The sequence below is a fragment of the Typopeltis vanoorti genome, chromosome 18 (assembly GCF_054136105.1).
Source record: "Typopeltis vanoorti isolate ZY-2024b chromosome 18, IOZ_Tvanoo_1.0, whole genome shotgun sequence".
NCBI lineage: Eukaryota > Metazoa > Arthropoda > Arachnida > Uropygi > Thelyphonidae > Typopeltis > Typopeltis vanoorti.
In genome coordinates, this window is record NC_143566.1 from 66,188,777 (window position 1) to 66,199,751 (window position 10,975).

The following is a 10,975-nucleotide window of genomic DNA, read 5'->3' on the forward strand; positions in this document are numbered from 1 at the left end:
GTATTACAATTTTAATATGCAATTCACATCCATGGTAATCTTGATGTGTATACATGTCATGGCTGGTTGGGTGGTTAAACCAATTTAACATAGATGAATTAGCAATAAAACAGTTGATCAAAGAACTAGAGAATACTGAGGAAAATTTGGGAAGTGCAGTTGACATCAATACAAGGAATACCTAGGAGAGTAATTATTATTCAAGAAGCAGAACTAAACAATGATATAATATATATGAAAATATGAAATATATAATTTTTAAATAACAGCTTCACACATGTAAAAGAAAACTAAATATAATTTATTACTCCTACATATTTCACTCAATATGACATTCAGGGAGAAGGCAGAAGAACTGGTAACAGCATTTAAATTCTAAATGCAAGAACGAGTCATACAGCATGAGTATAATATCACGTCTTGGTCACAGTTGTACAGCAAGAATAAATACTATTAGAGTTCAGAGATGTAGGAATAGATGTATAATTAATTAAATAAAAAAAAATTATAAATAATTAACAGCAATCACTTCCCAAAACTTAGAGATAGGCATACAGCGTATTCAATTAAGATTAACAAGGTGGTGCAGGGCTTCGCACAATTCAACAAATATACGATCAAATCTGAACCTACTATAGTGTAGCATCTTGGAATGGTTCCAATGAACTCTGTCTAGTGTCGATGGCATGAGAAGCAAGGCCCAAACCTTCAGATTCCAAAAATCTTATATAAATCTTAATGTTCTTTGATTCTAATAGTAACAGAATGGCCAATCTGTCCAAAGTAGCAAAAATGACAAGAGCAGGGTATTTGATAAACACCATACAAAGATGGAGATGATAATGTAGATTTGATGAGTGATAAGAAAGATAACTGCTGGTTTGAAGGTGGTATACAAATTATATCTTCAAAGGGTCCTTGCTATTTGAACAGATGCCCCTTTAAGGTAGGGTGAGCTGATCCTTTTAACATCAGATTGCAATTTGGAAGAGGTATGATAATTATCAAATATTTTCTGTATCAAGGTCTTGCTGTATCCATTAAGTGATAGGGTAAGTTTTATTTAATTCGTTTAAGAGAAGAGACTTGGAAAAATAAACTGTGCATGCTTGGTGCGCAAGGCTTTTGATAATACCTATTTTTTGTGAAGGATGATGATATGAAGATGCATGGATGTATCTGTCTGTAAAGGATGGCTTCCCATAAACATTATTGTGAATGGTCATTTTACTGTAAATAGTAAACTTCCTGTAAACATGGTTTCCTTCCTGTTGGGTCACTAATGGATAGGAATGCACAATATACAGTCTCTCCCTGTCAAGTCAACCCCACCAAAATCCCTACCAAAAAACAGTAAGCATTCCCAATAATCTGACCAACTAGACTACTAGGTGTTAGATGACCCTCACCCAACTACTAGGAGAAAAAAAATATTGTCCTAGTAGTTGGGTGAAGGTCATCTAACACATAGTAGTCAGATTATTGGGTCCTGAAATAGCAAATGCTATGTTTGGCCTCAAGAGTAGTGGTTTCCAGCCTCCATCCCCCCCTCTTTTCCATGCAGTGCGAGTGATACCCTGTATGACTAGCATACTTAGACCAAGAGCCCTTCTCATTTCAAAGGTATAGTAGTTAAAATGGTGGTAATGCAGGCTGGCTGCCAAATAATATATATATACAGACCTGAACTAGTCAGTAAAGAGTCAGGAGGGTTCTAGTTAATTAGCATATAATCCCGCTGCCATATACTCTGCTGGGTCATGCCCTGGTGAGGGAGTCCAAGTAGTGGCATGTGGGAGGCACTGGCGAGGCCACAGAATAGCAAGCTGGTCACTCTCTGTATGGGTGTCATCATGTTCATGAGTATCACCACTCTCATTCCTTTCATCTAATAACAAATGAAAATTTAAACACACAAACAATGACAGCAAACATAATAAATCTTCCTCAATAACCAGTTCATTCATCCAAACACAATATTCCAAACTTACCAGGATCCCTATCAAAAAACATCATTTTCACATCCATGACAAATTCCAACATAAATGACATTCATCACCACTTACAGACATCCAAACCAGACTTCCTTCTCTAACAGAAACCCAAATTATAGCTACATTAACCACAGTTCACTTTCAATGCCCAAATTACATTCTTCATTATTCATTTTACCATAAAGGTGGTACCTGTGCCTTTGTATGTTCTAAGGTTTTCTTGTCCCATTTTAGTAACATTCATCTGCTACATTTATCAGTCTCCAAACTCTGAAAACCACAAAGAACTCCTCATCCCCCTTCTCCATGAAACTAGACAGCTACCCAAACAAAGAAGTCATTGTCCTAGGTGACTTGAATGTCCACAACACCAACTGACTCCTTTTCTCTGACACTACAGATCAAGCCAGACCTGATGTGGAAGTTTTTTGCTATAAGTTCTAATGCAAATTGTGCAGCTACCTACCCAAATTCCAGATCATCCCCTCCACTCTCCCAATACCCTTGATCCTTTTATAACTAGTTCTCCTTCCAAATGCACTGCAGAAGTAACTTCTCATCTCAGCAACTCAGACTACAATCTAGTGCAAGTTTCCAGTCTCACAGAATGCCCCTAATCTGACCACACCCAATCTTATGTCCTCTAGCACTACAAATTGAGATGACCTAAAGAACTGCTACTCTTCTTTCCCATGACATGACTATTACTTCCACTCTTCTGACTCATACACCTGCAGTGAGCATGTCATAGAAATCATCCTCAGTGCCATGAAGGCATTCATCCCTCATTCCATCCATTTTCCAAGCTTCATACTCAGCCCATGCAGGGTTCAATAAATGTAAATCAACTATCAGCAAATCCAAATTCATACAAGCCACTAGCAGAAAATTCATCAAAATTGTCAAAATGGTAGCAGTGCCTTCTGGTCCCTTGCAAAAGTTGCTGGATGCAGCTTGTGCACCCACCCCTCTCCCATCCAGATGGCATCACTATTACAGTATCCAAAGAAAAAGCTGACCTCCTAGCATAATTTTTAGCAATACCCTCAATCTGCTGAAATAATTAATTATGCCAAGTAAAATAACCTGATAGTAAACTGATATCATAAGAGAAATTTGCTTGTAAAAACTGTAGTTTCTTGAAGTGGTATATCTTTAAACAGTTAAACTACATCAAAGAAAACCATAATTTCAAACTGTTCATTTTTTCTTTGAAGTCTAAACTATTTTTGATATAAGAGGTTGTTTTGCCAGTAAAGTTTCATAGAAAGTCTTGAAAGATCTTTTGCCAAATAATAAGATGTTATATCATATGCAGTCAACTATTGGACGTAATGGATAACCAGATTTGTGTATCTTAGGAGGGTCATAAATACATGGGGAACAACCATGATGGATCTGCAACTTCTCAATAGTATTAGCACCTAAGGATGTTTGATCTAACAATTCATTCAATTTGTTGAGCTGGATCTCTGTCAATTAAGTGGATCTATCCCACAGTAAAACATTAAGTTTGTGATTGCAGTCAGTGGTATCCATGAGTACTGTTGCATTTTCTTTGTCAGATCTTGTTATTACATTATTATTTCAATGTAAAGATCAGAGTGCTTATAATTCAGGTAAAGAAATATTCAGAGGAGCAGGATGTTCAGTGTTATACAAAATCTGTGCAAGTTCAAACCTTAGCATGTTAGTGTCATCTGTACATAATTCTCCAATGCCTTTTTCTACACCTACCATAAAGTCTAAATGAGGCAACATCAAGGTGTTACTGCAAAATCTGGACCTTTCGACAAAACTCTTATTTCATCATTGGTAAAAAGGATGGTTGGTTAAATTTATTACCCATTTTTCATGGACAGAGCTCAGGGATTGCTGAATGAAAATGAACAAATAATTTAAACATACATATTTACAGGAAAAAGAAGCATTCATGAAGAAATAAAGAGAAGAATTCAGCAAGGTTGGGTGGCTTTTGGCAAACTGAAAAGAGAAAATGCAGTAAAATAAAATCAGAAAATAGAACCACTTTATAACCAGTGTTATCATCCTAGATGTGACCTATGGATCAGACATGGCCAATAACCAAACAAATAATGGACAGAGCCAGGCTAAACATAAGACTGAAAGACAAAATAAGGAATGACGATATAAGAAAAAGAAACTAAAGTGTTGGATATGGGGGGGGGGGATTTTAAAACTGAAATGGAGGTGGGCAGAACATACTACATGGATGAAAAGTGATAGTGGACACACCTAGTGGCATTCTCATAAAGGAAGATGAATGCCAGGATGATCAGGGATCAGATGGAAAAAAAGATGTAGTGGAAATGACTGGAGAATACTGGCATAGGGAAGCCTTCAAAAGAGAAAGAGAAAGATAAAAACAAATGGAGGAGGTCTATAACCATAACTGGTTAAAAAAGGGCTTAGAAAATCATATATACTTGCATCAAGTTCACTATCAAATGTGAATCTAATAGTCTTCCTTTTCGGACACTTTAATATATCATAACTCTGCTAGTAATATTGAATTTTCTGTTACAGGAAGCCATCCTTTACAGGTAGATATATCCATGCATCTTCAAATCATCATCCTTCACAAAAAATAGGTATTATTAAGTCTTATCTTATACATACTGTAGAGCATGCACAATTTGTTCTTCTATTAGAAGAATTAAATAAAATAGAACTTAATGGACACAGCAAGACCTTTATACAGAAAATATTTGATAATCACCATACCTCTTCCAGATTGCAATCTAATGTTAAAAGGATCATCATACCCTACCTTAAAGGAACAACTGATCAAACAGCAAAAACCCTTGACAGATATAATTTGTATACCACCTTCAAACTAGCCCAAAAGTTATCTTTCTTACCTCCCATCAAAGACACTTATCACCTCTATTTTTGTCTGGTGTTTATTAAATATCCTGTTCTTGTCATTTTTGCTACTATGGACAGACTGGCCATTCTGCTATTAGAATCAAAGAACATCAAGATTACATAAGATTTCTGGAATCTGAAGGTTCAGGCTTTACTTCTCATGCTATCGACACTAGACGGAATTCACTGTACCAAGATGCTATGCCACAGTACTTTCAGATTTGATTGTCTATTTTTTTTTATTTATTATTTTTTTTATATTCTGGATGCCTAAGGGTCAAAGCTGTATAACTGGGAGACCTTCATATAGCTTTTTAATCAACGTGGAGAACCAGCCAAGGCTTCTGGCCTAATGTCTAATCCTTATTTCTTGTGGTGCACACTGTAGATATATACTTGGATACTGAACAAACAAGGATGGACTGGCATTTTGGAATTTAGCTAACTAAATTACATTCTTATTGGCTTAAATATAAAATGATGGTATGAGGGTGGTCTGAAAAGTTCTTGGCTTCGACCCTGCTAATCATGCTAATAGATGGCAACACTATTAGCATGATTTTTTTTTTATTCTTCTAAGTTGGTACATCTGTCATAAGCATCCATGTGAAATTGCAAGTCATTCTATCAAGTAGTTTGTTTTATATAGCTGTCTGAAGTAAAAGTGTTGTCTGTATCCCTTGAAATGGATAAAATTGAGTATCATGCGGTTATAAAATTCTTTGTAAAAAGTCTAACACCAAAACAAATTTATTCAAAGTTCATAAAAGTTTATGGGCACTCTTCTCCTTCGTTTTCGACAATTAAGAAAATGGGCTGCTGAGTTTAAATGTGGCCTCACCAGCTTTGAAGATGATCCACGTGAAGGACGTCCAAAAAGTATAACACCACCAGAAATCATTGATCAAGTGCACCATATGGTATTGGATGACAAGCAAGTCAAAGTGCATGAAATTGCTGAGACATTTCAAAATACATTTTGAATGAAGAATTGCAAATGAAAAAGCTTTGTACAAGAAGGGTAATGCACTTGCTCACAGCAGATCAAAAATGCACTCGCATGAAAATCTCTGAGCAGTGCTTGGAGCATTTTAACAAGAATAAAACTGATTTTGTGCATCGATTTATTACTATGGATGAGACTTGGATTCACCATTACACACCAGAATCCAAACAGCAGTCAAAACAGTGGACAGAAGCCAGTTGTTCAGCACCAACAAAGTCAGTTCCATCAGCAGGAAAGGCCATGGCATCGGTGTTTTGGGATGCTAAAGGTATTTTGTTTATGATTTATCTTGGAAAGGGTAAAACAATAACCGGGGAATATTATTCAGATCTTTTAACCAGACTACATGAAAAAATTCGTGAAAAAAGACCTGGTTTGCAGAAGAAAAAAAATCATCTTCCATCAGGACAATGCACCTGCTCACAAAGGTGTTTTTGGCAAGGGGAAAATTAAGGGATCTACACTATGAATTGTTGGATCATCCACCCTATTCCCCAGATTTGGCTCCCTGCGATTTCTATATCTTCCCAAAAACTAAAACCCTTCCTCACTAGTGAGCGTTTTTCTTCGAATCAAGAGATGATTGCAGCTGCAGAGGGGTATTTTGCAGATCTTACTGAGAACCACTACAGGGATAAGATAATGGTGCTGAAGCATAGCTGAAATAAACATATCAGTCTTAAGGGAGATTATGTTGAAAAATAAAAATAATTTTGAAATTATAAATCCGTTTTTTCATTGTTAGGCCGAGAACTTTTCAGACCATCCACGTAAAACATGATGGAATTTCATGCTGACTGGGACGTCACTCAGTTAAACAAGGCCCATGTCGTTTTTATCAGGGAACAAGAGTGAACAGCACAAAATCAGTTACTGGAGCAAATCCCAGAACGCATCCCAACTGAACATCAGCAGGCTTCAAGATTGGTAATATCAATGTAAGTAGGTGAGTACCAGATCAACATAATAGACATGACTGAAACAAAGAAGACAAAATCAGGTGAGATCATTTGAAGCAACAAATACAAAACATTATACAAAACTAAAACCCTTCCTCGCTAGTGAGCGTTTTTCTTCGAATCAAGAGATGATTGCAGCTGCAGAGGGGTATTTTGCAGATCTTACTGAGAACCACTACAGGGATAAGATAATGGTGCTGAAGCATAGCTGAAATAAACATATCAGTCTTAAGGGAGATTATGTTGAAAAATAAAAATAATTTTGAAATTATAAATCCGTTTTTTCATTGTTAGGCCGAGAACTTTTCAGACCATCCACGTAAAACATGATGGAATTTCATGCTGACTGGGACGTCACTCAGTTAAACAAGGCCCATGTCGTTTTTATCAGGGAACAAGAGTGAACAGCACAAAATCAGTTACTGGAGCAAATCCCAGAACGCATCCCAACTGAACATCAGCAGGCTTCAAGATTGGTAATATCAATGTAAGTAGGTGAGTACCAGATCAACATAATAGACATGACTGAAACAAAGAAGACAAAATCAGGTGAGATCATTTGAAGCAACAAATACAAAACATTATATTCAGGCAATAACAATCAGGGAAAAGCAGGAGTAGTTATAGCACTCAGCACTAAATATGAAGAACATCTACTTGAATGACAGAGAAAATCAAGCAAAGTGATATGGGCAAATACCAGAATGGGGAAGTGGACAATGAGACTTATTTGTGACTATGAATCCCACAGAAGGTTCTGCTAAGAGAGAAATGGAGGAATTTGTTGAGGCATCAGAGTAGGCAGATGACACAATGAAAAAGATGGTCCTTGTTGGCGATATAAACAGCCGAGTAGGAAATGATTACCAGACAGAAAAAAAAATGTTTTGGGAGAATTTGGAGAACAGAGCAAAGCTAATAATAATGCAAGTGCCTGCTGAATTTCTGTTCATGACAGACTAGTTATTACTAATAACATGTTCCAACATAAAAAGGTGCACAAATTCACACGGAGAGAAAAAGCAAAAATAAGAAAAATCTCGCTGAATGTGTTATAGTTGATGCCGTTGTTTTCCAGCTGTTTCAAGATACAAGAGTATGCAGAGAATTTGAAATAGAAAGTGATCACTACTTAATTTTGAGAGGATAAAACTAAATTTCATATTGAAAAAAAAGTTTGTAAGAACGTTTTAAAACAAATCAAAGTTGAGCAGCTTTCAGAAGTGAACTTTTTTTTTTTTTTTTTATGTTGAGCCCATACACAAGAGGTTAGTTGTTCAACCTATAATACATTAGTACCATATATGGGAACTGTAGCCATTTTGGCCTAGAGTTTATTATTTGAACACAAACATTCAAGAAAAACATTAAAACTTGAAAACAAGGACCAAACCGTAGAGATTCAGTGGCAAACAGTAAAGAAAACATTCACTGATTTAGCCAGAGGCATGGGGTGAGGTTTTCTGCAAGGACAGAAAAATCAGAATTCCATGGTGGACACAGGAAGTTAAAGAGGCAGTCAAGGAAAAGAAGAAGAAAGCATATCAAATGTTCCTGGCAAGTCAGCTTGCACTCTTAGAGAATACAGAGAAAAATATAAGAAAGTAAAGCACTGCATAAAAATACGTAAACAGAAGTCATGTGAAGACTTTGGTAAGAACATATATCAGGAGGGTGGCAAAATATTCTGGAAGCTATTGAAAAACTTTAAAAATGGAGGAAAAAGTACTGTAAAAGGAATCATAGATGAAGGTGATATAAAAACTGAAGATAAAGATATTCTAGATGTTTGGAGAAATACTGCTAAATGAAACAAGTAGTGTCAGCAAGTAGAAAGAGTCATCAAAAACCTGAAATGTGGAAAGGCAGATGGAGTACATGAAATTCAGCCAGAAATGCTAAAATGTGGAGGTATACAAGTTTTACAGCAGTTACATTGCATAATTCAGAAACAAGTAGGGCCAAATTCCAGATGATTGGAACAGAGCGCTCATAGTACCCATTTATAAAAAGGGAAATGAAACTGAATGCGAGGTATTTCCCTACTGAGTGTTCCTGGTAAGATTTATGTAAGCATACTTGAGAAATGGCTAAGAAACATTGTGGAAGAGAAGCTTGGTGAAGAAGCAGCTGGATTCAGGCCAAATAGATGGTTAGGATCAGATTTTTATTTTAAGACAAATTGTTGAGAAATCTTGGGAGTATAACAAAAATTTGTATATATACTCTCTAAGCTGTAAGTATGCAGTTAAAATTGGAGGTACAGGAAGATGGCTTGAGATAAAATCAGGTGTGTGACAAGGGTGCACATTATCCCCACTGTTATTCATTATCTATATGAATCACATTATGAAGTGGTTTTAAACCTGATATCAAAATTAGTGTGATATTAATCTTAGCTATTTACTTTATGCAGATGATGTTATACTTCTGAATAAACCCAGTACAAGTCTGCAAGATTCCCTGACTAAACTGAATAACTGTTGTAATAAACTTGGTATGAAAATAGCAGAAACAGTGAACATGTCAACTGGATACTAAATGGTGAGCTTATAGAACAAGTAAAACATTTTCAGCTATTTAGGCACAATTTTTAGTGAAGACTAGAGACCACAGATATGCGAGTTCTGAGAAGGATTAGTAGAGTGAACAGATGGCATCAATGGTAGTACCACATTAAAAATGAGGATATTTGGAATGAACTTGCCATCGTTAGCATTCAAGAATGTGTTAGTAGAGTTAATCTCAGGTGGTATGGTCACAAACAGAATGGAAGAGGAAAGATTAGCAAAACAAGTGTTCTTTGTCAGGTTGGCAAGAAAAAGACCCACAGGAAGACATGTACAAGGATTGATACAGTAAAAAGTGCCTTAAAAGACAGAAATATAACTGATAATGTTGGAGATTTTTGGAGGAAAATCCCCAAATCTCATCGGAAGTTAGTAATGGCATCACTTTTTCATGTAGTACTATCATTATTATCCTGTACACCATCTGAGGCTACATATCAGGAATTTGATTTTTTTTGACTCATGTGATGCCCTATGCCACCATCCTAATCTAAATCAAACAGATTGTATGTCTATCTCTAAGTTTTGGGATGTGGTTGCTGTTAATTGTTTATAATTTTTTAAAATTAATATAAATAATTAATGTTATGTTTACCACTTACTGTATATTTTTGTTCTTCCTAATCCAGAAGAAGCCACTAGGATATGTGGCAAAACTAGTAGGTTTACTATCAATATTATCACAACCTATTAAACCCAGTTATCATTTGTTGCATTCCTTTTTTGGTAGAAAAATCTACATGCTCATTAATTACATATCTATGAATCTAATAATGTTTCCTGCTACTGTGTGGCTGTAACTGAGATACGTGATATTATATGCATGCTGTATGACTCGTTCTTGAATTCAGAATTTAAATGCTATCACCAGTTCTTCTGTGTTCACTCTGAATGAAGCTCATGACATACTGAGAGAAATATATAAGAGTAATAAATTATATTTAGTTTTTATCTTACATGTATGAAGCCATTATTTAAAAATTATGTCTAACATGCATGTCTCTATTAAACTTCTAATAACTAAAACCATGATTTATGTAATGTGGTCACTTATACTGAATGAAGGATATTAGAGAAACAGATGTTCAAAGAAAATATGGCAAGGAAAAAAGAACCAGAAGAGGACCAAGAAAATAGTTGGGTTGATGCAATCCAGAGGGCTGAAACATATTAGTTGACCAAATGAGAGACCTGCCAAATAATGGATTAATTTGGAAGAAAGCAGTCGATTACCTAAAACTAATCATGATATGTTAACTATGTTTCAGATAATTTTGTCAGTTTATTATTGTGGTCATCTGTTCAGGATCACCATAGAACTGTGTCTGCTTTCATTATTAAGTTTGAAATTTTTCAAGGCTGTTTTATTACCTGATGGGATAGTACACCAGAAAATTATGATACACACAGACACACATTGCCTCAGGTAAATTCTGCTGAATTCTAGAAGCTGATTTTCTTAGTGATTTTAAGGAAAAAGCTGTGTATGAACATGAAATGAATTAATTTCTTAATTCTTCTCTAGAAGAATTGAGAAATTTTGTCATCTTGGTTAAA